Source organism: Typopeltis vanoorti, chromosome 9 (genome assembly GCF_054136105.1).
Source record: "Typopeltis vanoorti isolate ZY-2024b chromosome 9, IOZ_Tvanoo_1.0, whole genome shotgun sequence".
Lineage (NCBI taxonomy): Eukaryota > Metazoa > Arthropoda > Arachnida > Uropygi > Thelyphonidae > Typopeltis > Typopeltis vanoorti.
This window is the reverse complement of record NC_143557.1, coordinates 9,186,870-9,214,811: the sequence shown is the minus strand read 5'-3', so window position 1 is coordinate 9,214,811 and position 27,942 is coordinate 9,186,870. Positions and strand designations below refer to the sequence as shown.

Here is a 27,942-nt window from a genome sequence, read left to right as displayed (position 1 = left end):
GTTCACTACTTCATTGTTCTTCTTAGCATTCTGTTTCTTCTCTGTTTTTGGCACCATTTTACAGCTGTATTTAAGATTACAATAAAAAATGTTATCAAGTCACTAAATGCTCTAAAAACATGAATGCATATTCTAATATACTACAAAACACTAATTTTCCAATGAAAAGACACAATAAAACAGATAAAAATCACTAATTTTACATGAGTGCTAAATACGCTGATCACTTACAATATAACCTCAAATCAGGACTCTCTTATTCCATATAAATTTATTTAGTCAACTTCCCACTAATACTAGCCTTGCTAATTTCGCTATTTATTTTCACATTTAATTTGTCATCTTCACCAAAAATTGCACCTAGATAGTTGAAATGTTTTACTTGTTCTATTGCTTCTCTATTCAGAATGCACTTCATGTTTTCAATGCTTCTGCTTATTTTCATTGTCTTTGTCGGAGATATTTGTCTCTCAAAAATTCTAGAAATTCATATTTCTTATTCATGGATCATCCCTTCATTCAAGTCTATATTACCATAATTAAAAGCACCTGCAAGGAACACCTTTGTTCATTTAGATTATTTGCTAATAATCTAATTCTGATTTCTGTACATTTCTTTTATTACGACCTTTTATATTCCTTAAACTTGCTCTTCACACAGTATTGCTTCAAAAACACTGTCTCTTTTTCTTCCCTGTATATCCAATTTATGTAGATATATATATATATTTTTTTATCATCAACAGTTCTCTTCTTATCCTTAGAAAATCATCACAGTTTCATTTCTATTTCTGTCAGAAATCATTTTTATCCAACTGATGTATCTCACTTATTCCAACAGTTTTTGAATGAGTATGATTAAGTGGACACCCTTGTAGTTAGTGATATTGCTTCCAGTTATTATTATTATTAAAGGACCTTCATAGAGTCAGAGACACATTGTAGGAGGTACACACTGATTCATTATGTCCACATTCACAACACACTTAGGTAATACATTCCAGTCACCAACCACTCTCCATGCAATGAATGTGTTCCTCACTCCTCCACTCGCACCCTCCTTATGCAGTTTCCAGTATGACCTCTTGTTTTACCCCACTCTCCCATTTCATGAAAAATTTCTGTCAATCTGATAACAATCTCTGACTAACATATATATCTCAATCATATCCACTGTCCCTCCTCCTATTCATGAGGCTTTGCAATTTACATTCTTTCAATCTGTCTTCCTACTTCACATTCCAAAAACTGCTTATCGCCTTTGTGAATCTTTTCTGAACTCTTTCTAACATATTTTCATCACCATGAAAACCCAGTGACCAAATCTGTGCACAATAATCCATTTGAGGCCTAATCAAGACCTTATACAGTGGAAGCATAAACTCTTTATTTCTGTTCATCAAGGTCCTCTGCATCATTACAGTTATCTGATGTCATAACTTCACAACTTGTGCAATGTTGCTGCTGAATTTCAGGTCCTTGTCCACCACCACTATCTCACTGCCTCCTCTAAAGTTTCTCCAAGTGCATACTTTGCATCCCATCATTGCTTCACAAATTTCCAAACCTTACACTTTGCAACACTGAACTAATAGTTCCACTTATATGCCCATCTATGCAATCTATTCAAGTTCTCCTGTAAAGTCATAACATTTCCTTGACTCTGCATTGCCTCTCCCCAATTTTGTCTGCAAATAGCTGCATATTACCAGTTAAACCCATTTCAATATCATTAATATACACTATGCTTAGAAAAGTATTTGGACACCTAGTTGTGGTTAAAAAAAGGGTTTTAATTGCATTTTTATATAAAGTGGGATCACCTTTGGTGTGAATGAAAGCAGCTACCCTTCGGGGCATATTTTCAACCAATTTCTGATATGTAGAGACAGAAATATTCTTTCATTTCTTGAGCAAAACTAATGCTATTGCTGATGCTGATGATGGCTGCTGTGGTGTGAATTTATTGTTCACGTTCATTCCAAAGGTGGTTGATGCAGTTGAGATCTGGACTCTGAGCCAGCCAATTCAACACTTCATTGTTGTTTTTGAGGAAACCAATCTCAGATATGCAGTACAGTAGGATATGGAGCATTGTCATGCTGAAACATGCAAGGGTCATTACTGAAGTACTTCTACAGTGTTGGAAGCATGAAGTTGTCCAGGTAGCCATCAGACTTCATGGTTTTGGGCACATTAACCAATGAACCAACCCCCCACTTGACTGAAACAGACCCATACCATTACCGAGCCTGCACCAAAACTTGACATCTGGAATGATGCAGCCCTGCTGGAACTGTTCCCCAGGTAATTTCTAGATCCAAACATGACCATCAGACATTTGAAAGCATGATTTGTCATTCCACAGAACCGCTTTTCCAATCATCTGCAATACAGTAACGGTGTAAAAGACACTAGTCCAAACATTGTTTGCCATTGATGGGGGAGGGTGATTTGTGGCTTGTTTGCAGCAGCTCTGCAGACAGTTCTAGTGCTGAGACAGGTAGCTGTGTCACAGACAGAAAGACCACTGATGTGACCCCATCCCAAGTTGGAAGTCTCTCAGTTCTGCTATGCTTGGCATCTTGACCTCAAGTGCAATGCAACACAGGAAGTACATCCCACTTTTTATTACCAGATTCATGCAGATGATCCCTGAATATTTGCATGTGGTAGAATTTGAAATATGCATGACATGTAAGGTGTCCAATACTTTTGTCAACATAGTGTACAAATTGAACAACAATGACCACAATATAGGCCCTTATAGCACACCACTAGTGACTTTTCTCTTTCAGAATACTACATCCCCGCATACACCTTTCTGATATCTCTATCACTAGACTGTAATTCAATCCTAATCCTGTTTCTGTTTATTTAACAGTTTGTCATGTGACATTCTATCCAAAGCTTTTGCGAAATCTAAGTATACCACTGTACATGCATCTACAGTTTTACCAACTTACTTATACTATTACAAAGTGACTTTGTCACTTTGTAATAGTATAAGTAAGTTGGTAATAACAGAGAATACTGTTATTATCAACTCATTTCTGTATCCTACTTCTCACTAGTCCCTCTAGTACTGCTGGCCTGGTTGCCAAGTGGTTAGTGTATCTGCTCTCCAGCCAAAAGGCTGCCGGTTTGAATTCCACCGATTCCATGGATGTCTGTGAAAATACTAGTGGTGGTGGTGGGCAGTGGATGGTGTTATTGGATTGAGTGGTGGAGATGGCTGTGAGTGGGTGTTCTCCCTCAATGAGTCTTTGGAATCCCTGGAGGTGTCACATAATAATATAATATATAATAATATAATTTCACAACAACTCTGGATATACAGATTGGCCGATAATTTGTATCCACAACCTTATCACTGCTGGCCTGGTTGGCTCAGTGGTTAGCGTGTCGGCTCTCTGACCAAGAGGCTGCATGTTTGAATCCCACGAAGGGTGGGTGTTTGCAATTATCGTACTAACCATTTACCATATGTACTGTTTGTAACATATGTCCTGGTTCGGCATAATGTTTGATGGTTTTGTGTTCTAGTGCTGACATTAGAACCATAAGAATCAAATCAAAATCAAAGCCTTATCACTGCCTTTATGTAGTGGAACAATTTTATCTTCTTTCCACTCTCTTGGAACCTGTGCTGTTGTAAGAATTATTAAACAGGCATTAAATCAGTGCTACTTCCAATTCACTGAGATATTCCCTTAAGACCTGCAGTAATATGTCATCAAATCCTATTGCCTTATTGACATTGAGCTTCTTTCCTCATATACCTCCTGCTCACTCACAATTAAGCCATCCTCTCCTATGTCCTCTACACTAGTTTTTCATGATTTCACCCTGATGAGAATGAAACATCCTTATCATTTGTTCACCGAATACCTCAATGATGTCTTCTGCAGCAGTTACTTTTCTACCATTTACATTCATTTACATCTTACCATAATCATTCTTCCTTCTACTTGTGACCACCACAAGTAGAAGGAAACATATCTGAAGAACTCTAGGATTTTTCTTGGCCAATTTTCTAATATCTCCTCATACTGTAGTTTTGCTGTTATCCCCATCACCTGAGTCACTTTCCTGACCTGCCCTTTATACTCTTCATGCAATTGATGGCTACCTCAACAGTATCCTCTTCTTCCAAATTTTATGCTTAATCTCTTTATTCATTCATTCATTCATTTGACACCTACTTATTCAGTCTTTTAACCTCTGGAATACATTCGCACATCGATGCTGTTAAATATCTTTTGGTCAGTTCCCACATAGTATCTCCCTTACATTTAACACCACATTACATGCTATAGCTCCAGGCTGTCTCCTAAACTTTTTATAATCACCAGCCTTGTAATTCCACATATATATCCTTTTCTCACCGAAGTCTTCACATGGCTAGTCAACACTTCATGATCACTCTCACCAGCTTGAGGGAAGTACGAACCCCCACTCACAATCATATCTTTTGATGAAATTATCATGTCTAGAATTCTTGATCCTCATGTGCTCATGTTTATGTACTGCCTAATATAGTTGTCTTTCAAGAACTCAAATTCATTCTCCTTATTTCCAGTGCTGTCTACCAGTGGCATCGCATGCCCATTTAGGTTGGGTGTGCTGTCACGTGGCTTATGCAACCTCTGCTGCAAAATTAAATTCAGTTTGACCGTATGATTGCATTTTTATCGATGTATGAAAGTTTAAGAGTGCATAGTGCATCAACGCTCACCTTAATTGGTCCAATGCAATTAATTGTAGAATAACTTGGAATACTTTAATTTATCAATTAATATAATTTTAAATTATATTAATTAATAATATAATTTATCACGTGATGCCACTGGTAGACAGCACTGAAAATAAGGAGAATGATGGTGAAAAGCATAAATGCCAAATGAACAATAGCTATGTTTCACATGTTTATATGAGATGCACAAAAGGTTTATGCTTTGTGGTGAGATTAGATCATCATCAGCAAATACTAAAGTGAAACGTGGATAACTTGAATTTTGATATGATTTTTAAGTACAGCCATATAATATGCACAGAAATTGGAAAAAGTAATCACTTGGGAAATTATTTTTCCAGAATGAACCAATGAACTGCTGAAATAACTCTGTTTTTTTTTTACTTACTTACTTACTATACATAGGTTCCAACCTCATTCGAATATAACCATACAATCCATGAAAGCTCTGGCAGAAAATGGGACATTCAGTATATTATTATTATTATTTGTCACCTCCAGGGAGTCCAAAGACTCATCGAGGGAGGGCATCTACTCTACAACTCTGCTTCCACTACTCACAATCCACCCACTGACCGCAACTACACCAACTCATTGCTGCCGACCACCACTAGTATTTCCACAGACAATCACAAACATCCATGCCCACAGTGGGATTCGAACCTGCAGCCTCTTGACTGGAGAGCGTCAACACTGTTTTCCATTGGAAATATGGGCAAACAAAGTTACAAATTATTTATAGAAATTATAAATGTATATTAAAAACATGTTTATGTCGGTGTTATAAGCACTTCATGTTTATGACATGAAGTGTTTGACACCTCAGTTCAGTTCATACTTCACGCATAAAACAGATGAAACTCAGAAAACAAAAACTCATTAATATAATTAACGGCTATTTTAGCCTGTTTTTGTTTAGGAGTGTCCCTTATATTTAATACATTGGCTAACATAACTCAAAAGGGGTATATATATATATATATATATATATATATTTTAGGGCATTATGGGCGAGTATAGAAGGCAATTATGGCAGAATAAAAAATGTGGAAAAATTATGTACATACCTTGTTTTTGGTTTAAAGATGCCTTCTAAATCCAAGCTCTTGTTGAAAGGTTGTATGTAAATTGGGTGGGGGGGAAGAACATGGGGATGTGCTTGAGATACGGGAAATAAGTTTGGGAACCCGGGTTACTATTAATAATATATATATAAATATATATATATATATATATATATATTATTTTGTTGTGGGGGGGAGGAAAAGAAGGGGAAGGGTATCCTTATGTGGAAACTGGGGCAAGGGTTTACGGGGTGTGGACCGTTTTGGTCATCGTCTGACCATCGTCGGAACTTTGTGGGAATGACTATAGGGCTATGTCAAGGCTGCAAGATGTATCTGCCAAATTTGGGCATTTGTTGTCGCTAAATGGCTGGAGGCGTGGCTTAATTTGTAAGTTTTGGAACGTCCAACATTCGGAAATTAGGTAGGGGCGGTGGATGTTGATAGAATTTCCATCGCATTTTATGGCAATAGTTTTGGATATTCTAAGCATCGTTTCGTTTTCTTGTTTGTCAATGATTATGGCTTTGTCAATTTGGGGGATGTGTTTTTGTTCAAGGGCGTGAGCTGCAATTTCTGTCTTCACTGTATTCTGTGGTTTGTTTTTCTTTTTGATGTTGCGATGTTTTTTCGTGTTCAGATATTCTGGAATGGGAATATTGCAATCCCTGAAGTGCTCTTGTAGTCTAGTCCATAATGACCTAATTGTAGAGCCCATGTAGGTGATGTCACAGTCTTTTTGACAAGGAAATTTGTAGACTACATTGTGGTGTTCAAATAATTCTTTGTGAGTGAGAGATTTAGTAGGTTTTAGGAGAGTTGCTAATTTATAGTTTGTGATGAATACTAGCTTATAGTCCATGTTTTTGAAAATGTATTTGTAAGCCTTGTATTGTGTTTTGGATGTATGGCAATTTGATGACCATACGTGTCGGGAAGTCTGCTTTTGTTGTATTATTGTTAAGATAGGATTTTGCCGTATAGTTCGCGTAATTTATTGGATGCATGGGGTAGTTGCGATTTTTGAAAACCTGTGTTAAATACTTGAGTTCAGTGTTAAGAAAATTGTTGTTGGTGGAGAATTTGTAAGCATTGATAAATTGTGATAGGATGACTGATTTTTTAACGGATGGGTGGTATGAATTGAAATGGAGGTAGTTTCCGATGTGTGGGTTTGTGAAATATCTTCGTGGCAATTCTGTTATGGCTTCTGATTAATGTAAGATTTAAGAAATTTAAGAATTTTAAATTCTTAAATTTAAGATTTAAGAATTTCTTAAATCTTATGAATTGAAATGGAGGTAGTTTCCGACATGTGTGGGTTTGTGAAATATCTTCGTGGCAATTCTGTTATGGATTCTGATTAATGTAAGATTTAAGAAATTCTTAAATCTTAAATTTAAGAATTTAAAATTCTTAAATTTCTTAAATTCAGCGACAACAAATGCCCAAATTTGAAAAAGTGCAGAAGGAGAGAGTGTGTTTCAAATACTGAGTACTCTGAATGTCAATTCAGAGTACTCAGTATTTGAATATCAGTATATAAATAAAGCAATGGGACTGGATGGAATTTTGCCATTGTAATGAGAGTGTGGTGTCTGCAGAGAATTTGAGTGTGTTTAAAGCAGGGTATGATGAGTTTGATAAAAGGACCTCCTAGATGAGGCTTTGACTCCATAGGGTCTTGGGTAATAATAATAATAAAAGTGTCTGCAATGGTTTTGGAATATGGTCTACGCAGACAGTGTGTTTTATATCTGCCTTCCATTTTCGGATTTTATCCCATGCAAGTTTTGGACTGGTCATTTGATTAATTGATGTAGTAAATTGGATCCATGATTGTTTTTGACTCTGACATCTCACATAACGTGCTTTGGCTTGAGCATGCTTGAAAGCTATAAAGTTTGATGTGGTGGGATATCTACAAAATACATCCCATGCTCTGTGTTGGTCTTTTTTGGCTGTCTGACATTCTGGGTTATACCAAGTCTTTGGATTGAATGGAAACAGATGATGTTTTTGGGATAGAAGCTATTGCTGCCTGGGCAGTGCACTCTGTTATACTTTACTGCTTCACTGATAGATGTTTGACTGATGGTAGCAGGGGCAGCTTGTACATAGGCACTGCAGAACTGCAGCACCCCCAATTTTTCTCGATATATAAATATATTTATTAATTTATTTATATTTGCTTGTAATATTTAATTTTATCGATCAACAATCCTATACAATTCTCTTTTTTTGTATAAAAAGTCCATCTTGTAGCACTTAGGAGGGTGAAGGACGCTAGCAGTACTGTGTTTACCACAGTGTTATATTGCTATGTGCGCAAGCATATGCACTTCATAGCGCGCTATTAGCGTAATGCGGCACTGTCTGTCGCACAGTTCTGCTTGTTTATATGCAGTTTGCACCAGTAGTAGAGTGTTCGTAGTGCTTATTGTGTTTACTCCATCTCTTTAAATATTTGGACATTACAATTAAAGGATTAAATTGTAAATCTATTCCTTTATTTACAAATAACGGAATGGATTTTATTTTTAAGTAATTTTGAGTTATACTAAACTGTATAATTTTATCGATAATAAACAATATTTTTTCATTAAACAAAACAAGAAGAATATAGTTTATTTTTAAGTAATTTTGAATTATACCAAACTATAATTTTATTGATAATAAACAATATTTTTTCATGTTTAATTTTTTAAATTTTTACCATAATTTTGATATTTTATCCAAACACTTATACACTGTACTTACAGCGTGTATGTATATTTCGAAAGTTGCAGCACCCTCAACGATATCAAGCTATGAGCTGCCACTGGGTATCAGCATTAAATTTTGCAAGCTGAGAAAAAGTGTTTCAGTCATCCTGGTCCATTTTCCATATAGGTATCTGTGTCGGTGAATATGGTTCCTGTGAAGACATTTTGCAAAGAACAGGAAAGTGATCACTTCCATATACGTTCTTTTCAATGTTCCATGTGAGCAGTGGAAGAATGGAAGACGAGCAGATTGTAAGATCATTTGCAGAATATGAATGGGTAGGCATATGGAAGAAAGTATTCAGTTTATTATTTAAAAAGGAGAGGTTATTATCAAGGATTCTTTCAATGATTCGACTTCATCTATTAGTATTGGCACTACCCCACAGAGTATTATGACTATTAAAGTCACCCTGGTAATTAGTTTACGGAATTAACAACGCATATAAAGTATATTAATTAAAGGTAACTTTAATGAATAACTTCTATATTTCATCAATGTCACATTGCCATCTTCGGGAACATAAAGATATGGTATGTGCACTCAGGAACTAACACAAAGCAAATGAGGAAGAAAGCAAGAAACTAATATTGTTCCTAAAGTCCTAATGGTGCCCTCTTGCGGGCTAATTTGGTAGTCTTGGCAGTTGGGCTGAAGTTCTCATAATGAAAGTCTCCCAAATTTGGGGCAGTTTCATGCACCCAAATTTGTTGAGGTTAGGAACGTTTTTTAGAGCTGCTGAAGATTCTTTGAATAATCTTTCATATTTAAACTTGCTGCAATGGATTATTTTTGTTTTCTTCCAACGAATTTTATGGTGGGTATCTAAGGCATGGTCTGCCAGCCCAGAGTGGCTGTACTGGTGAAACCGGATGTAGTCTTGGTGTTCTGAAATCCTGATATTTGTTGTTCTGCCTGTTTGGCCAAAGTAGGACTTTTTATTATGAGAACTTCAGCCCAACTGCCAAGACTACCAATTTAGCCCGCAAGAGGGCACCATTAGGACTTTAGGAACAATATTAGTTTCTTGCTTTCTTCCTCATTTGCTTTGTGTTAGTTCCTGAGTGCACATACCATATCTTTATGTTCCCGAAGATGGCAATGTGACATTGCCGAAATATAGAAGTTATTCATTAAAGTTACCTTTAATTAATATACTTTATATGCGTTGTTAATTCCGTAAACTAATTACCAGTTAAAGTCACCCATCAAAAGTTTGGGCTCAGGCAGTTGCAAGATAAGGTTATCAAGATCAATTTCATTTAACTCATCACTTGGTGGTAAATAAATTGAACATACTGTAATAAGAAATCCCACGGAAAAGCGAATTGCTACTGCTTCCAGAGCAGTATTAAGTTGGACATGATGGAAAGGAATATGACTGCCCAATAGGATAGCTACTCCTCCATTAGCAGGACCACCTCCAGTTCTCTCCTTGTGTACAACAGTGAAATTCTTAAAGGTAGGGTCCTCATTGTGTCTTAGGTATGTTTCTTGTAGACAGAAACAGGAAAGTTTGTGTTTCTGCAACAAAATCTTGATATCATTGATATTCTGGCAAAATCCACGACAGTTCCATTGTAAAAAAATTTTCTATTATTTTGATTTTATAGACTTGTCTGGTTTTTTGGAGGTTGATGGCGTACCTTTATATTTATCAGTTGTTTTGGGGAAGTATGGACAGCCAGTGTCCATCTCTTCCTCTGGTAGAATGAATATTCAATACGCTTGATTTATTAGAGTCGGTTGGTAAGTTTAGTTTACTTTCAGTGGGTACTGATGTATCATTTTTTCAGTGGGAGTCTGGTGGTTTATCTTTAACATAATTTTTTTGACAAGTGGGTTTTCGTCGAGTGGGACCATTTTTGTAGCTGTCTCTGGAGCAAGACCATAGGTAGTGTGATTAATGCGCTCAATACAGAAACACTCGCGATCATAAGGTGCAGGTGTGGTGAAATTATTGGATGGTGGAACAGACATACAAGTTTGAGTTGCTGTTGGTACTTTCTTAATTGTTACCTTCTCAGCATAAGAGGAATCTCAGAGCAGTTGTGATAGTGGCTAGCTTTCTTTTTGCATCCTGATATGTTATGTTTTACTCTGTTTTCATTCTTTGTATTTCTTTTTCATCTTTCCATTTCTGACATGCACGAGACTAAGCCAGATGATCTCCTTGACAGTTGACACATTTAGCTTTTCGTGCACCACATCGGGCACAGGTAGTAGAACAAAAAGCACCACATCGGGCACAGGTAGTAGAACAAAAGCACCACATCGGGCACAGGTAGTAGAACCAAGACAAACAGTTTGGGCACGTCCATATCTCTGACATTTAAAACATCTCAGTGGGTTAGGGATGTACATTTTCACAGGACAGCTAAGATACCCTGTTTTTACAGATATTGGAGACTTAGGTGTATCAAAAGTAAGGATGATGTTCTTGATTGGAACCAGGTGACCATCCCTATGTATCAGGATGCGCCTCACATTTGTCACTCCTTGATCTTTAAGTTCTGAACATATCTCCTCATCAGGAACATCATCAAGAAGATCCCATTCTGATATCATTCCTCTACAGGAATTGAGTGTTTTATGAGGTGTTACTGTAATTTCTATTCCACCCATTGTTGTTGCTCTTGGAATGTTGCTGACACAATGTTTCCACAAGAATATCTCCAGAATGCAATTTCTTAACAATTTTGGGAGGTCCAGCCAGTCCTTCTAATGAATAAAGAAGGGTGACATTTTCCCTATTGGTTTTTCACCTGTAGCATGAATGATTAAAAATGTTGGTACATTTATACTAGTATCATATACATTTTGTTTCTTATTTCTATTTTCATATGCTGTATCTACGGTATCGGTACTTGGTTGGGACTTTGTTAGGGCACCTGAAATTTGCAGATGAAGTATTCATGCTCAGGGAGTTTTTGGTTCGATGCCAGAGCTCCCCCCCCCCACCACAGAGCCACGCATAGATGCCCACAAGCAATGACTGCACTCAGGAGTGGAATGGCAGGACTACTTGGATGCTACAGCAAGCCTAGGATTCCAACCATGGGGGTGAGAGACTTACTGCAACACTGTTGACTCTTGCAGGCAAGCCTACTAGCCAAATGAGCATGGCTGGGTCATCCAGGACTGCTTGTCTTGCCGAAGCAGGGGCCAAAGTAGTCCAAGACTACCAGGTTTCCCCCCCCCCCACTTCTGGATGTCGACAGGTTGCATTGCACAACAAACACAGTGGCAGGATGTTGGATCCCAGTGATGGTGGTCTGGAAAAAGAATAGTGAAAAAGCTTCAGCAGAAGTAGAGCAATGAATACGGGAAGAAAAGCAAAGGAAAAGAGCAAGAATGAAAAGGGCCAGTACCATCACTGGGAGGTCTCCTCCTCCGCGAACAGGTGCTGCACATGGAGGGGGGGGGGGAATTTTCAGGTGAGAGTCTAGCCACGAGAAAGGTGGCCAAGGAATGGAAGGAGAGTAAGATAATGCCAGGGGTGGTAGTGTAGAATGGAAGTGTCAAACTATAGACCAGTTTATATTTCATCAGTAGTTAAGGTTTTAGAGTAATTAGTGAGAGATCATGTACAGCATTACAAAAATGAGAGTAATGTTATCTTTTGAGAATCAGCATGGGTTTGTTAAGGGGAACTCCTGTTTTACCCATTGATGAGGGAAAGGCATATGTCGCCCCCCGCCCCTTTTTTTTTTTTAATACAAAGCCATTTGACAGGGTACCATTATCAATCAATCGCATCAGCTGTGTCAATGACGTTAAATCTCTCTTTCTGTAAACAGACTCTGCCAATTTGCTTATCTCTTTAGAAAGACTATTTTTTTTACACACAGTGTTAAGTAAATTTACAACAGTTCAACCTAATTGGTGACTTTTGAGTTCATTTCTTTTAGAATCCAGAAAGACTCAAAACCAAATAAATAAATATATATACAGGGTGTTCGGGATAAATTTGACAGTTTCGTAAGGAAAAAGAAAATCTTCTTTGTATCTATTAAATTTAATGAATTGACAAAAAAACATTACAGGCAGAGTTAATTACAATACTATCAACAAGATTTCCTCAAAATAACCACCATTAGCATCGATCACAGCTTCAATTCTGCTTCGGAACCTCGAACAAGCTGATGCTACAGTCTCCCTGGGAAGGGCCGCAAAAACTGTTTTAATTTTATCCATTAACTGGGCTTTTGTATTACTGGAAGTGCGATTGGTGTCTTTTTCAACTGCGCCCCATACAAAATAATCCATGGGGTTAAGGTCTGGGGAGTTTGGAGGTCAAACATTTGGACTGGTGAAGTCGTAGAAATTTTCAGACAACCATTTTTGACTTTTCCCAGAGGTGTGGCAAGGGGCCGAATCCTGCTGCCATATATACAGCCTACCATTGGCTACCCTTGTTATCCAGGGCTTGACTACAGTTAGCAACTCCACGAACAAAGCCCGAATTCCAATGCCAGGGTTCTTCAACACCTGTTCCTGCAGATTTGCGAGGAATTCTGCTGTACGAACGCAATCAGATCGTCTGCTAGGGATCTTTCTTCTTGCTACATCCTCGTAGTCACCATTGCAAGTCTCTAGTTCATGCCTGATTGTTTTTACTGTATTCAGGGAGCATTGGGCAGCAGTCGTGATATCCTTATTTTGATGGCGGGCACGAATCATCATGATACAAGTTATTCTCTTCCATGATTCAGGTGGGTTCCAGCTATCCATCCTTTCTGACATCTTGTATATGAATGAAGAAGGGTCCAAACTTTTAAATGAAGAGAAGTGTGTGTTAATACATGTAACTTACGGAAAAATATAATTAATTATAAATATGTCAAATTTATCCCGAACACCCTGTATATATTTAATGAAACTAAATAAATCTATATGCATGGCACACATAATTAAATTAATGACTACAAAATTATTTGGATCCAAGGCCTTCTAATAAAAACTATATTTTGAGATCTTCTTTATCTCTATTGGATAAATAATTCATTCTCTCTCTGATTCATACTATTATCTGTTTATTTCATGTGTATTTAATCAATCTACCAGACTGAACATTTTGTTTTTCACAAAATTCATATAAACAATAAATGTCATTGGAGTCAAGTCAATTCTTTATCAGGCCTTTTCTCAAAATATAAAGCTTAACTTCCTTGGGACTATGCAGTACTTCCTGAATTAATATATATTGTTCTATTCATACTCACTGTTTCACTGGAGTATAAATACTTTTACCTCAGGCAATTTTATTACAAGTACAAATTATAAATTCTTTACCATATAAAAAGGGTTTCCTTTTTACTTTATAAAACTGTATCAAAGTATGGCCTCTTCATTAAAGAAAGCACATTACAGTTTCAGATTTCACTAATTCCATCACTTGTTCCAATAAAATAATTAATATCACTGGCATCCTTGAGACATACGATGAAACTTTCCAATTTGCATAATGCCTTGAATTTGGTCCCATATGGACTACTGTGCACAGAATTGATCACCTGCTTTTCAAAAGGATGAGATATTGGAAGAGATCCAGAGGCAATTGCCTAAGGTAGTTTCTGGTCTCTGGAATGCTGAGTAGATGCAATTTGCAGTCTAATGGGTTAGGAGGAAGGTGGGGTGATGTGATTGAGATGTACAAGTTGGTAAGTGGTTAATATAGGATTAACATTGAAGAGGTTTTTCATAAAATGGTGGAAGATGGGGAATAACAAGTAGTCATGCCTGGAAGCTGTACAAGGAGGGTACAAAGTATAAGGGAGTACAAAGCAGGTTTTTTTTTCATAGGGAATTGTGAATGATTGGAATGCATTGCCTGAGAGTGTGGTGTCTGCAGATAATCTGAATGTATTTAAGGCATAGTATGATTATCTGTGGATGACAAATGGATCTCCTGCAATGATTCTTTCACTCCATGGGGATCTTGGGATAATGATAATAATAATCATTTGCATTTCTTTGAATGTTGAAATAGAACTTATCTTTTTTTATTTACTGTTCACTTGTTGACAGTCTCACTTTTCTAGTCTAAGGAGATTCACCTTGTTAAGATTCCCTTTTCAGAATATTGTATTAATATATTCTATTAATATATATTAATATAATGTATTAATATAGTAATATGTCAGGCAGATTGACCGAGTGGTTAGCATACCCACTCTGCAATCAACAGACTGTGAGTTTGAATCCTGGCATGGAGATCTTTATGGCTGTCATTAGGCAAGAACTGGTTGTCTTGCACCAGTGATGAAATTTTATGACCTCATTGGCCGAGTGGTTAGCGTATCCACTCTCGAGCCAAAAGGCTGTGGGTTTGAATCCTGCTGTGGGCATGGATGTTTGCGATTGTCTGTTAAAAAAAAAAAAAAAAAAAAAAAAAAAAAAAAAATACTAGTGGTGGTGGTGTTAGATGGCATTAGTGTAGATGATGCAGTTTGCTGTAGTTGGTGGAATGAGTGGTGGAGACAGAGTTGTAGAGTAGGTGCCCTCCCTATGAGTCTTTGAATTCCTTGGAGATGTAACGTAATAATAATATTCCAACTGTCAAATTTTAAAAAAACTAACTAAAACAAAATTCTATTGTCTGCATTCTCAAACTTTCATTCTCTCTTTTTGTTTTCTTATCCTATCCAGGTACTAAATGCTCTTTCTGTCAACTGTCAATCACCCATCAGCCTTCTTGGTGAGCATGCGCATGCAGCAACTACAATATGAATTACAATAAAGATCGTTGAAATTATTACAGTGATCTGATATCCTGTAAGTACAGTAAATCTTACATATTTTACATGGGCACATTTCAATTGCTGATTATACATGGTTACAAAACCAGAACTATTAAAATATTAATGTAGAGAAACAATTGTAAAAAAGAACCATAATTATAAACTGACTATTTTTAACATTATACATACCACATGATAAGCTAATATTTAAGTTACAGCACATGTGTTTAGATGTCAAGTTAGTGAATTGGATTGACTGTCTGATAGATATCAGAGGATTGTGTATAAGAGAGCAGTATCCAGGAAGCAGAAGGTTATAAGTGGAGTCCCACAGGTCTCTGCACTTGAATCTGTATTGTTTAAACTTTATATCATACATTTAACCTTTATTATTATTATTACAGGCAACTCCAGGGAGTCCTTAGTCTCATCGAGGGAGGCCCCAAATCATGTTCATCACAACTATTCGACATTCATATAGTATCTATCATACCTTGCCTTAAACTCATTCACTGTCACAGCATCCACCACAGACTCTGGCAGCCCATTCCACTCGTTCACCACTCTAAAAGTAAAGAACCCAACTCTAACACCCTTACTAACCACACTTTTGCCCATCTTCCATGGATGTCCCCTAGTCCTCCCACCACAAGGCCTGTTCTCAAAAATATCCTCTGAATTAATCCTATAGAAACCCTTCAGAAATTTGAATGTCTCAATCATATCTCCCCTTTTCTGCCCCTATTAACCAATTTCTGCAACCCATAAATCTTCAACCTATTTTCATAAGGTTCATTCCATATACCAGCTATCATCTTGGTCACTCGCCTCTGGATCCTCTCAACCTCCTCCCCATCAAGAAGAAACCTAGGTGACCAGATCTGGGCACAGTAATCAAGATGGGGTATTATCAAGGCTCGATACAGACTAAAATAACTTGCTTATCTCTGCTTGTCAAAGTATTCTTCAGCATCCAAATGATTTGATGAGCTGATTTAGCCACTTTTGTGATGTATCCCCTAAACTTCAACTCCCTATCCACCAACACTCCCAAGTCCTTGGCCTCATCAATCTGCTGGAGTACAGTTCCACCAATGTAGTAAACTGCTGCTAATCTTTTGACCCCAAAATGCATAACCTTACATTTTGCCACATTAAATTGACATCCATTCTCCTTAGTCCAGACCTCCAATCTATCCAAATCATCCTGCAAAATTTTGACATCATCTGCATTCACTATTGCCCTACCCAACTTTGCATCATCGGCAAACAAATGAACTGTTCCTCTCAGATCCTATCCTATATCATTAATGAACAAATTAAACAGCAGTGGTGCAAGAACAGATCCTTGTGGCTCACCACTAGTCACAGGCCATCTTGTGGACTCTACTCCTGAATGAACCACTCTCTGATATCTCTCTGTCAACCACCCTCCTATCCATCTCACCAACCCTATATCCATCCCCATATGCTGCATTTTACTGATTAGAATTCCATGTGGTATCCTGTCAAAGGCCTTAGCAAGGTCCAGTGGAATCACTGTAAACCCATTACCTTTATCCAGTTCAGCTGTCACTGTGTTATAATATGTGAGCAAGTTACTGAGGCATGACCTATCCTTCACAAAACCATCCTGTCCCCGAAACAGCATCCCATTTTCATCTATCCAATCTTGTATTTTCCTCTTGACTATTTTCTCCAAGACCTTGATAATGATTCCTGTTATGCTGATTGGCCGGTAATTTTCAACAGCAGCCTTGGAACCACCTTTATGCAGCAGAACTATTTTCCCCTCTTTCCACCCCCCCCCCCTTGGGACTGACCCAGACCTGAAGCTCAAATTAAACAAAATGGTCACGGGCACTGACAATTCTTTAGCCGCTTCACATACGACACGAGCTGTATACCATCCAATCCCACAGATGTATTGACATTGAGGTTCTGTAATAGACTATTTACCTCTACTTCATTCATCACAATTCCAGTATAAGCTGTTGGTTCTTCCATTCCTGCAATGTCACCACCTGGATCCGAAGCTCAAATTAAACAAAATGGTCACGGGCACTGACAATTCTTAAGGCGCTTCACGTATGACACGAGCTGTATACCATCCAATCCCACAGATGTATTGACATTGAGGTTCTGTAATAGACTATTTACCTCTACTTCATTCATCACAATTCCAGTATAGGCTGTTGCTTCTTCCATTCCTGCAATGTCACCACCTGGATGATATACTCTTGCAAAGTGCTCGCTCAGTAATTCCACTATATCGACTGATTCAGTTACCTCCCTACCCTCAGCATTTTTTAAAATCATTCTGCCATGAACATTTTTCTTTTTACTTGCAACATATTGAAAAAACTGTTTGGGATTCTCTTTAGCCTGCATGGCCAATTTTCTTTCATAATCCGCTTTTGCTTTTCTTACCACCCTTGTTACCTTCCCGGCCTCAGCTTTATGCTGTTCCTGCACCTGCTGGTCACCTTTCTCCTTAAATTCTCTCCACAGTTGTTTCTTTTTTTGCAGCTCAAGCTTAATAGTGTTATTCATCCATTTGACCCCTACTTGATTTATTATTCGGACTCTTGGTATACAGTCAACCATTGCCTCCTGCAAACACTTCTTAACCACCTCCCATGCACTATCAACAGCCAGCCCTTGCAGTTTTACATGCCATGGCACTGAGCCAAGCAAACTCCTAAGCTTGTCATACTTACCACCCTGGTAATTCCACATGTACCCTGTCTTAATTGTAAATTCCACTGCTTTAGCCACCTCCCAAGTCATGACCTTATGATCACTCTCACCAGTTGGTGGCAACATGGTCATGTTCGTTACATGACCACATTCTCATATGCAAATACTAGGTCAAGCACTCTCTGCCCCCTAGTATTTTCCACTACATGCTGTAGCAGATAGTTGTCCCTTAATAACCGCATAAAATCCAATTCCTTCCTCCCATGTGCCCTCTCCTCCAATGTTACTATAATTGAAATCACCTATAATAATTGCCCTCCTTCCAATCATTTCTTCTATTTGCCTATGCATACTATCCCCACCATCTATTCCATCAACTGGTCTATAGCAGCACCCAATTGTATGTTTTGTTCTGCTAGACTCTGTCTTACACCAAATAGCCTCAAATGTGCTCTTTTCTCTATCCTGCAGTTCAACTTCTATACTCCTTGGCTGCAACTCATCAGCTATCATCAATAACACTCCTCCCCCCCTTTTTATTTTCCCTGTCACTCCTGAACACACTATTCCCATCGCATTCAATCCCACTAGCTTTATCATCTTCTGTCAGCCATGTTTCACTAATACCAACAACCTGTGTCCTGGAAGTGCCAACCAAGGCCAAGAACTCCTTCTTGTTCCTAATACGCCTGGCATTAGTGTACATGAATTGCAGAAACCCGTTAGTCCCATCCCTACTTTGATGCCTTATACTAACTATCCCATTCTGATTTGTTGTCCTTCGTACTCGCTCGGACATATTATACTTATTCATACACTCAACTGCCTCCCTAAAGTCTGCATATCTACCCCCCCTCCTTAATAAATCTAGTTTCCCTAAGTCTGTATATCCACTTCATTCATTAACACTTTTTCAAGTCTCCGTACACAAAATCCATTCAAATATAACCCATCCATCTTTTATAAATCCTTTTGCCCATAGAACTCACTCCACACATCCACAAATTCCACACCGCTCTCCATGCATAACCCACGCATAAAGTCATTGGCAATTATGGCCCTCCTTCTAAACACTTCACTGTCATACCGCAGAAAAATACTCGCCATCCTAACTCTCTCACTCTTCTCTTTTGCTACTTCAAATAATTCACTCACATCCTCTATCATTTCCATTTTGTCTTATTTCAAATCATTTGTTCCTGCCACGACTATCATCTCTTTCTCCCTCTGTTTTTGTACTCGAATCGATTCGTTGACATCTTTTATGTTCGCACCCGGTTGGTACGATTTTGTCAAACTCTCAACTATCACACCTCTTAATAGCGAATCTCCATACAGCACTCGCTCCTTCATTTTATTTACGTTTACGAACATTCTCTTATTTTTCGTAACAGACTTTCGTAGTCGGTACGTTCAGTACACATATTTCCATATGCTTCAGTTGTCGCTTTGCTCTGTGTATTGCTCCACTCGCTGAACCGTGCGATTTCACTACTTGCATCTATCTCACCATTTTCATTATTATTTAAATCATCCATTCGTTCTGTATTTCTACCTTCATTTACACTTTCAACGACGCTCTCACACTTATCTGGTACTACCTCGCAATTCCTTATCACATCACTATTTTCTATATTCTGACTTTCTTTAACGATATCACTCTCGCCACCCGAAACACACTTTAGATCCTCATTCTCCTTACGCTTTCTGCACATATTAACTCCACTATCACCATCTAAACAGATTCCCATCGCTCTTCGCAAAGCATACATCTCACAGACAGCACATTGCATAAACTCTTTTATATTAAAACTGTTAAACAAACATGGCGACCTGGCCGCCATTTTTTTTTTAATCGGTGCCATATGGACGCTATTTTATCTTAAAAATAATAATTAAAATAACGCAGACACACAAAAATCGCACAGACACACCAAGAAACGAAAAGCAAACAATACTACATAAAATTCTAGTAAAATTGCCAATGATAACATAAAATACTACTAATCTTTTCAGGAGCTCTCGATATGCCGACGATCATATCAGTGCGACACCTATCAGCGATTTATAACCTTTATAAATGTTGATTTTCCCCAGTTCCACTTTCCAAACAGTTAAATCATCCTCTTAGGAGATTTTAATATCCACAATACCAACTGGCGTATCTCCTCCAGTTGTACAGATCTTTTAGGCAGAGATGCTGAAACATTTGCCCTCACTAACGACCTTACACAACTTGTTCGGATGCTAGTTCATCTTCTTCCCCATGCAACAACGCTTACACAGCCACTCCCATACAAGAGTAGTTTGGCATTATAACAGTGGCAAGGGAACAGTCTCTGCAACTTTGCCACATTCCCATGGTTGGACTATTGTTTCCAACCTTCCAACCTAAACATAGACACTGAACTTATCACCAAATTAATCCTCGCAGGCATGAAAACATACATTCCACACACTAATCTGAACAGCCATTCCCTAATTAAACTGTGGTTCTACAAAAGATTTTCAAGGCTGTACAAATGAAAAACCAAACATATCATAACTGGCTCAAATCAAGAACTCCAACCTTCTTTAGAGCTTATACTGAAGCCTGAATTAGATGCAAAAAAAAAAAAAAAAAAAAAAAAAAAAACAATCGAAAACTTCCAAACTTTTGCCCAACACTATTCCCACCACTACATTACCCAGTTGGCTTTATTGCGTCATCATCCACAGAAAAGCCTATCTTCTGGCTTCACACTTTGCTTGAAACGCTTGCATAACTGACAATGGTAAATATCCCCAACCATTCCAGATGCCCAACATACAATGCCCCTATATCCTTTTGCCAGGAAGAGATCAGAAAAACACTATCCAAATTAGACACAAAAAAAGTCTCTTGGCCCTGATGGTATTCTTCCAATTGTCCTGAAAGTTTGTGCACCAGCACTGACTCCTATTCTATGTCACCTGTATATACTCTCTTACTCCACTGTTATCTATCCCACAACCTGGAAATTGGCCTATATTCAACCGATTCCCAAGAAGGGTAACAAGCCAGTGCTATCCAACTACTGCCCTATCTTGCTTACCTCAGTCCTGTCTAAAGTAATGGAAAAAAGCATCAATTCCCAACTCATACACTACCTTGAAGGCACCTGCCTAATAAATGACTGCCAGTATGGATTCCATCACTGCTGATCAACAGGAGATCTGCTCGCATATGTCACCCATCTGTGGACAATGCCATGGAGAAGTTTGGTGAATTTCAAGTGGTTGCACGTGATATCGTCAAAGTTTTTGAATGGGTCTGGCACAAAGGTTTGGTCTGTTTCAGGATTTCTGTACTTGGATTGCCAGCTTTCTGTCTGGATGCACACTGTGTGTGATGGTCGATGATTCCTTATTCTCTCACCATTCAACTAATGCCAGGGTTCCACAAGGTTCTCTCCTCTCATCAACTCTCTTTCTGCTATAAATCAATAACCTACTTCAGTTGACCTCCAACCTACTACCCAGTTTTACAGATGACAGCACATTGCACTCCTACCTTTCATTTGATAAACCTTACTCTACACAACTCACCTCAACCTACAGAACATCAACCACCATCGCCCTCAATTCTAATCTCCAAGCCATCCTCCAATGGGGATCAGATAACCTCATCAGTTTCAATGCTAATAAAACCCAGTTCTGTGTCTCTTCTCATAAAAAAGAACCATATTTTCCAGTATTATTTTCAACATCATCTAAATTTCCAGACAGTTTGAGATTTCTCTTCTTGGAATTACCCTGGCATAAACACATCACAACCATTGCATCCTCAGCTTCTAAAAAAACTAGGATTTCTCTTTCATGTTACTTCACCTCTGAACAGCTGTTAACCTTATACAAATCATAAATCCACCCAGCTATTGAATACTGCTCTCACATATGGGTTGGGGCTCCCAAAAGCTCCCTTAGAATGCTTGACTCAATACAGAGGAAAGCAATTAGACTTATTAATGACCTATCTCTTGCCAACTCACACCCTCCACTTTTGCACACAGATGTTTGGTTTCTGCAATATGTATAATCTATAAACATTTCCATGGGAAATGTTCATCTGAAATAACATCAAAAATTCCCCCACTTAGTACTAAGCTCATTGGAACACATACAACTGTTGCTCAACATCCTTTCACAGTGCAACTTGAAACAAACAGACCAAGTTTCTTTTCCTCTTCCTTCATCCCTGGATCTGCTGTATTGTGGAACAGTCTTCCCCTTGTTTTGTATTCCCAAGGAATACAATATACAGTCTTTCAAATTAAATGTAAACAAGTTCTTCCTTTCTCAACCCAATACCCATATATGATACTAATGCACTATAGGTTGATCAACTAACCTCTTGTGTATGGATAAGATGATATAAACTGGGTTAAATAGGTCAGAGATTTTTGATACAGAATGTTAGCCAACATTCTATATCAAAAATCTCCAACCTATTAAAACCTAGTTTATATCATCTTATAATATATAGTGGTTGGAAAAAAACATTCATCATCTCTTGTGTATGGACTTGACATAAAAAATAAATTAAAAAAATATATATATCAATGACATTGTCAATGGGTTGCAAGGGGATATTCAACTGTTTGCTGATGTGAAGTTGGGAAGGGTTACTAGTAATAGTGCAGATATGGTATCCTTTCAGGAGGATTTGAATAAGCTGAAAACAGATAAGTCAATGAATGGGTATCAATTTAATTCAGCTGAATGTAAAGTTCTAATGTTTGGGAAGTTTGAGATACATTGATTGATGGGAGACTGCATACTCTGTTGGAGGAACTTTGCCACAGGAATTGGCAGAGACAAGGGAAGGGATCTTGGGGTGATGATTGATAGAAACCTGAAATTCAGGGAACATATTGCAAAAGTATAAAAATAACCCAGAGGATTGCTACAGTACTGAGAAAGGTGATGACCAGAAGAAATAGAAAAGTTATTATTCCACTGTATAAAGCCCTGATTTGACCACACCTGGACTATTGTGCTCAGTCTGATTCCCAGGATTTGAAGGAAATAAATTAATCCAGATAACAAAAATGATATCAGGACTGTACAGTGTTAATTATGAGGAGAGACTAAGGGGATGTAAACTGCAAAGTTTGGTAGATAGAAGGAAAGATGATTGAGAAATTTAAACTATTGATAGATAGTTACATGGTCGACCCGGGGAGTTCTATTGTTTGGTGGGACGGGGGAAGGAGTGAGGACAAGGGGCCATTCCTGTAATTTGCAAAAGGAAGTTGTGAGTAAGAGGGAGAAGAGTGGGGTCTTTGCATGGAGGGTGGTTGAACTGTGGAATGCATGAACGTATGCTAGTGGAGCTGTGTGAGAAGGGAGTGCACTTTGTGGTGAATTTCATGTTTGAGAGAAAAATGAAATTATGACTTTATGGCTTTGGAGTGAGTGTACTGGAGAAAGTGTTACTGGATGGAAGTATAGTGTGTGGAAGCACAGATGTGATGTGTGCAAGAGATCAGAAGAAAAAGATGAAGGGAAAAATCAGGTGAGTGGTATTGAATAGACAGAAGTACTTCGCAGTGGAAACAGTAGTAGTGTGAAAGATGAAGAGAGAACAGGAATGCAAAAGAAACAGGGGGAGCTTGGGTGGATAGGGAGAATGGATGTTGAAAGTGGCAGTGAATGTGTGTATGAAGATGGAGTATATTAAAATGTGGGTAGGTAAGTTGAGACTGAGTAGATATATGTGGTGAGTGGTGATAAAGGTGATTGGGCAAGTGTGGTGGGGAAATCACAACCAGCACATGGCTTGGATAGGACTGGCTATAGACCTAAAAATGAACTGCCGTGTTTGTTTACAAGTGCCAGAAATATCAGAAATAAGGGGGATGAAATTTCAGTGATTGAGTTTATTTACCCACAAATCATTGAAATAAGTGAAACATGGTTGAATGAAGATCCTCACAGGAACAGAAATGGAAGCATACAGTGTTTTTCAGGAGGATGGAAGGGGGCAAAAAGGAAGGAGGAATACTGCTGATGATAGCAGGGGATTTGAGTCCATATAAGGTAGACATGAAAGAGGGAAATAGTTGCAATGGTTATGAGGCAGCGTGGTGTAACGTGGAGGTTGAGAGGAAGACAATAGTTGGATGTTGCTATAGGCATGGGAATGTGGAGAGTGGTGATGAAGAAATGTATAATCAACTTGGATCAGTGAACAAAGGAAGGGTAATTATTATTGGTGATTTTAATTATGGTGGTATAGATAAGAATGTAGAGATAGGATTTTGGGAATAAGGAAAATAAATTTCTTGAGTTCTTGAGAGATAACTATCTCAGGAAGCACATGAAGGAGGGCATGCGAGGATCGAGAGTTCTAGATCTGATCATTTCATCAGAGGATGAAATTGTGAAAGGAGTTTCACACTTTCCTGCAGTTTATGAAAGTAATCATGAAGTAATCACCTGTGTTGTGGCTAGTCATATGCAGACTTGTGAGAAAAGGATATATGTGGAATTATAAGGCTGGTGATTATGACAAACTTAGGAGACAGCTTGGAGCTATAATATGGAATGAGGAGTTGAGCGGTAAGGAAATAAATGCTGCATGGGAACTGACAAAGAAATACATAGCAGCATGAAAGTGGGAATGTATTCCGAAAGCCAAAAGTCTGAATAAGGTAGGTGTAAAATGAATGAATGTGGAGCTTAAGCATGAAATCTGGAAAAAGAAAGGACTATCTTAGAGGAAGTATAAGATGTATAATAGTAATAGTCAGTCACATGAAGAGTATAAAGAACCAGCCAGGAGAGCAACTTAATAAGGAAAAGAAAAGTTGCAGTATGAGAAGAAATTCATTAATCAGGCAAAGAAAAACCCCAGTGAGTTTTTTTAGATATGTGGCAAGTAGAAGGAAGAATGATCATAGTAAATTGATGTTAATGAATGAAAATGGTAGAATGGTAACGGAAGCAGAAGACATTGTTGAGGCATTCAGTGATCAATTTATAAGTGTTTTCATCCTGATCAGGGTGGTATCAGGAGGAACTTAAGTGTAGAGGGCATAGAAGAGGAAGGCTTCATTGTGAGTGAGGAGGATGTATATGAGGAAATAAACTTGATGTCAATAAGACAATAGGATTTCATGATATATCACCACGTATCTTAAGCAAATGTTCCAATGAATTGGCATTAGCATTGGCATGCCTGTTTAATTAAAGTCTTGCACCAGCACAAGTTCGAATGAAGTGGAAGGAAAGTAAAATTGTTCCACTGCATAAAGGTGGTGATAAGGTTGTAGCTTCAAATTATAGGCCAGTCTGTATATCTGGAGTTGTGATGAAGGTACTAGAGAGATCGGTGAGAGGTATGATACAGAAATGGGTTGATAACAATAGTATTCTCTGTGGTTATTAGCATGGGTTTAAGGGGAGATCATGTTTTACTAACTTACTTGTGTACTATAACAAGATGACAAATACCTTGGTCAGGGGATATGCATATACAGTGGTGTACTTGGATTTTTCAAATCTTTTGATAGGCTACCACATAACAAATAAATTGAAACAGCTGGAATTGGATATCATACTTCTGAGTTGGATCAGTGACCTGCTGTCAGATAGGTATCAGAAAGTTGTATATGGGGGTGCAGTATCCCAAAAGAGAAAGGTCACTAGTGGTGTACTGCAGGGATGTTTTGGGGCCATTGTTGTTTGTATGTTAATGATATATGTATATGTTAAGGATGGATTTAACTAGTAATATGTAGCTGTTTGCAGCTGATGCAAAACTGGGGAGAACATTGCAGAGTCTAGTGGATGTTATGGCCTTACAAGAGGACTTGAATAGATTGCATGAATGGGCAAGTAAGTGAAATTTACAGTTCAATGTTGCAAAGTGTAAGGTTTTTAGATTTGGTAAGCAACAATGGAATACAAAGTATACACTTAATGGGGAAACTTGAAAGGAAGTAGAGTAGATAGAGAGAGAGAGAGAGAGATCTAGGAGTGATGGTGGACAAGGACCTGAAATTCAGGGGCCACATTGTGCAAGTTGTGAAGGCATCACATCAGATAAAGGCAATGATGCAGAGGACCCTGACATGCAGAAATAGAGAGGTTATGATGCCATTGTATAAGGCCTCATATGGATTATTGTGCACAGATTTGGTCGCCAGGTTTTCGTGGTGATGAGAATATGCTGGGAAGGGTTCAGAGAAGATTCACAAAGGTGGTCAGTGGGCTTTGGAATGTGGAGTATGAGGACAGATTGAGTGAATGTAAGTTGCAGATTCTCGTGAAAAGGAGGAAGGGGGGGGATAATTAAGACATATAAGCTAGTCAGGGATTGTTATCAGGCTGACATGGAGGAGATTTTTCATAGAACAGGAGAGATCATCACTGGAAACTGTATAAGGAGTAGGTTCTTTGCATGGAGAGTGGTTGGTGAGTGGATGCATTGCCTGAGTGTGTTGTGAATGTTGACACATTGAATTAGTTTAAAGCACAGTTGGATGATCATTGTGTGCAGTGGTGTGTGCCTCCCATGATGAGTCTCTGCCTCCATGGTTGTCAGATGTTAATAATAGTAACTTCCTGATAGAGTGGTGAGAGCATGAATAGTGAATGAATTCAAGGAGTGGTGTGATAGACTTTGTCATTTAGGTTGGGCCTCCCACAATGAGTCTTCTGACTCGTAGATGTCCTGAATGATGATGATAATAACAACAATAGTTTGCAAGACAGTAATACTAGGCCATATACTGCATGAAATTTCCAAGTTTTGTTAGGCAATCATGTTATAATTATAACCAGAATATAATCTAGACTTAGCTTCAATCTAAAAAGATTGAAGTTGGACTAGTTCTTGATCATGCATTTTTCAAAAATGCTTCTAATATACATGTTCAACAATTGAAGCAATGTATCCCCTCTTAAATATGTGTCTAAAATTTAATTTACTTAAGCATTTGCCAGTGATCAGTCTTCTTCTTGTCATTTAAGTTAAACAAACCTGAGCTCAATTAGTACTTTGTGATGATAGTGGTAGGGGAGTTGGGATTAATCCCTGGGTGGCAAAACAATTTATTGGATTTGAGGAGACAGTTGATCTTGGGTTGTAGTTATTAGTTAGAAATTAGAAGTTTAGGGGACATATTGTGAAGATGAAGGCAACCTAGATAATTTCTGCAATACTTAAAATGACACTGACCAGCAGAGATAGAGTGATGATTATAAGGTATAAAAGCCCTGATCAGTCCACATCTGGATTACTCTGCTCATATATGATCACCAAGATTGAAGGAGATGAAGTAAACTGGGACAGGGTACCGAGGTGGGTAAGAAAAATATCAGGGCTAATGGTTATGAAGATAGACTGAAGGCATTCAAACGAGAGTTTGGTGGATAGTAGTCAAAGGAGTGACACGTTTGAAACATTTAAGCAGTTGAGAGATATTTATAGGATTAACAATGGAAATATTTTTCATAGAACTTGGGTAAAGGAAACAAAGATGAGGAGCTGTCCCTGGAAGTTACAAAAGGAGAGTATGAGGCTGAGAAGTCGCATTTTTCATGGATAAATGAATAATGGAATGCATTGAGGGGTGATGAATGTGCAGATAGTGTTTAAGGAATGCTATGATAGACTTGTTGTCTAAGATGCACCTCACATGAGTCTTTGAATCAGTGGAGGTCCTGATTAATAATAATTATAGTTTTATTAAAAACATCATTATTTCATGATATACACACACGTGGGACATAACTATATTATCACAGTCTGATATTATTATTGATATACAGTATGTGATATACAGTGGAGTTGACAGAGACCAAAGAGCACAAGCAGGAGTCATGATTTGGATTCATAACTCCCTTTCAAAACAGTTAAAACATTATAAATTATGGAATGAAAGAA

General features: G+C 38.0%; 1 protein-coding gene across 4 annotated transcripts in view; it reads left to right on the top strand.

Moving 5' to 3' along the window:
* LOC150102874 (ATP-binding cassette sub-family C member 5-like) overlaps positions 1–27,942 on the top strand; it is a 1,133,802-nt gene that overhangs the window by 76,327 nt on the left and 1,029,533 nt on the right. Inside the window, exon 2 of one of the 4 annotated variants that reach the window (XM_090397918.1) lies at positions 15,238–15,363. The exons of the other annotated variants lie outside the window; for them this stretch is intronic. The gene's annotated coding sequence lies outside the window, so the exon portion shown is untranslated. The remainder of the gene's footprint in view (positions 1–15,237; positions 15,364–27,942) is intronic. 4 annotated transcript variants of the gene reach the window in all.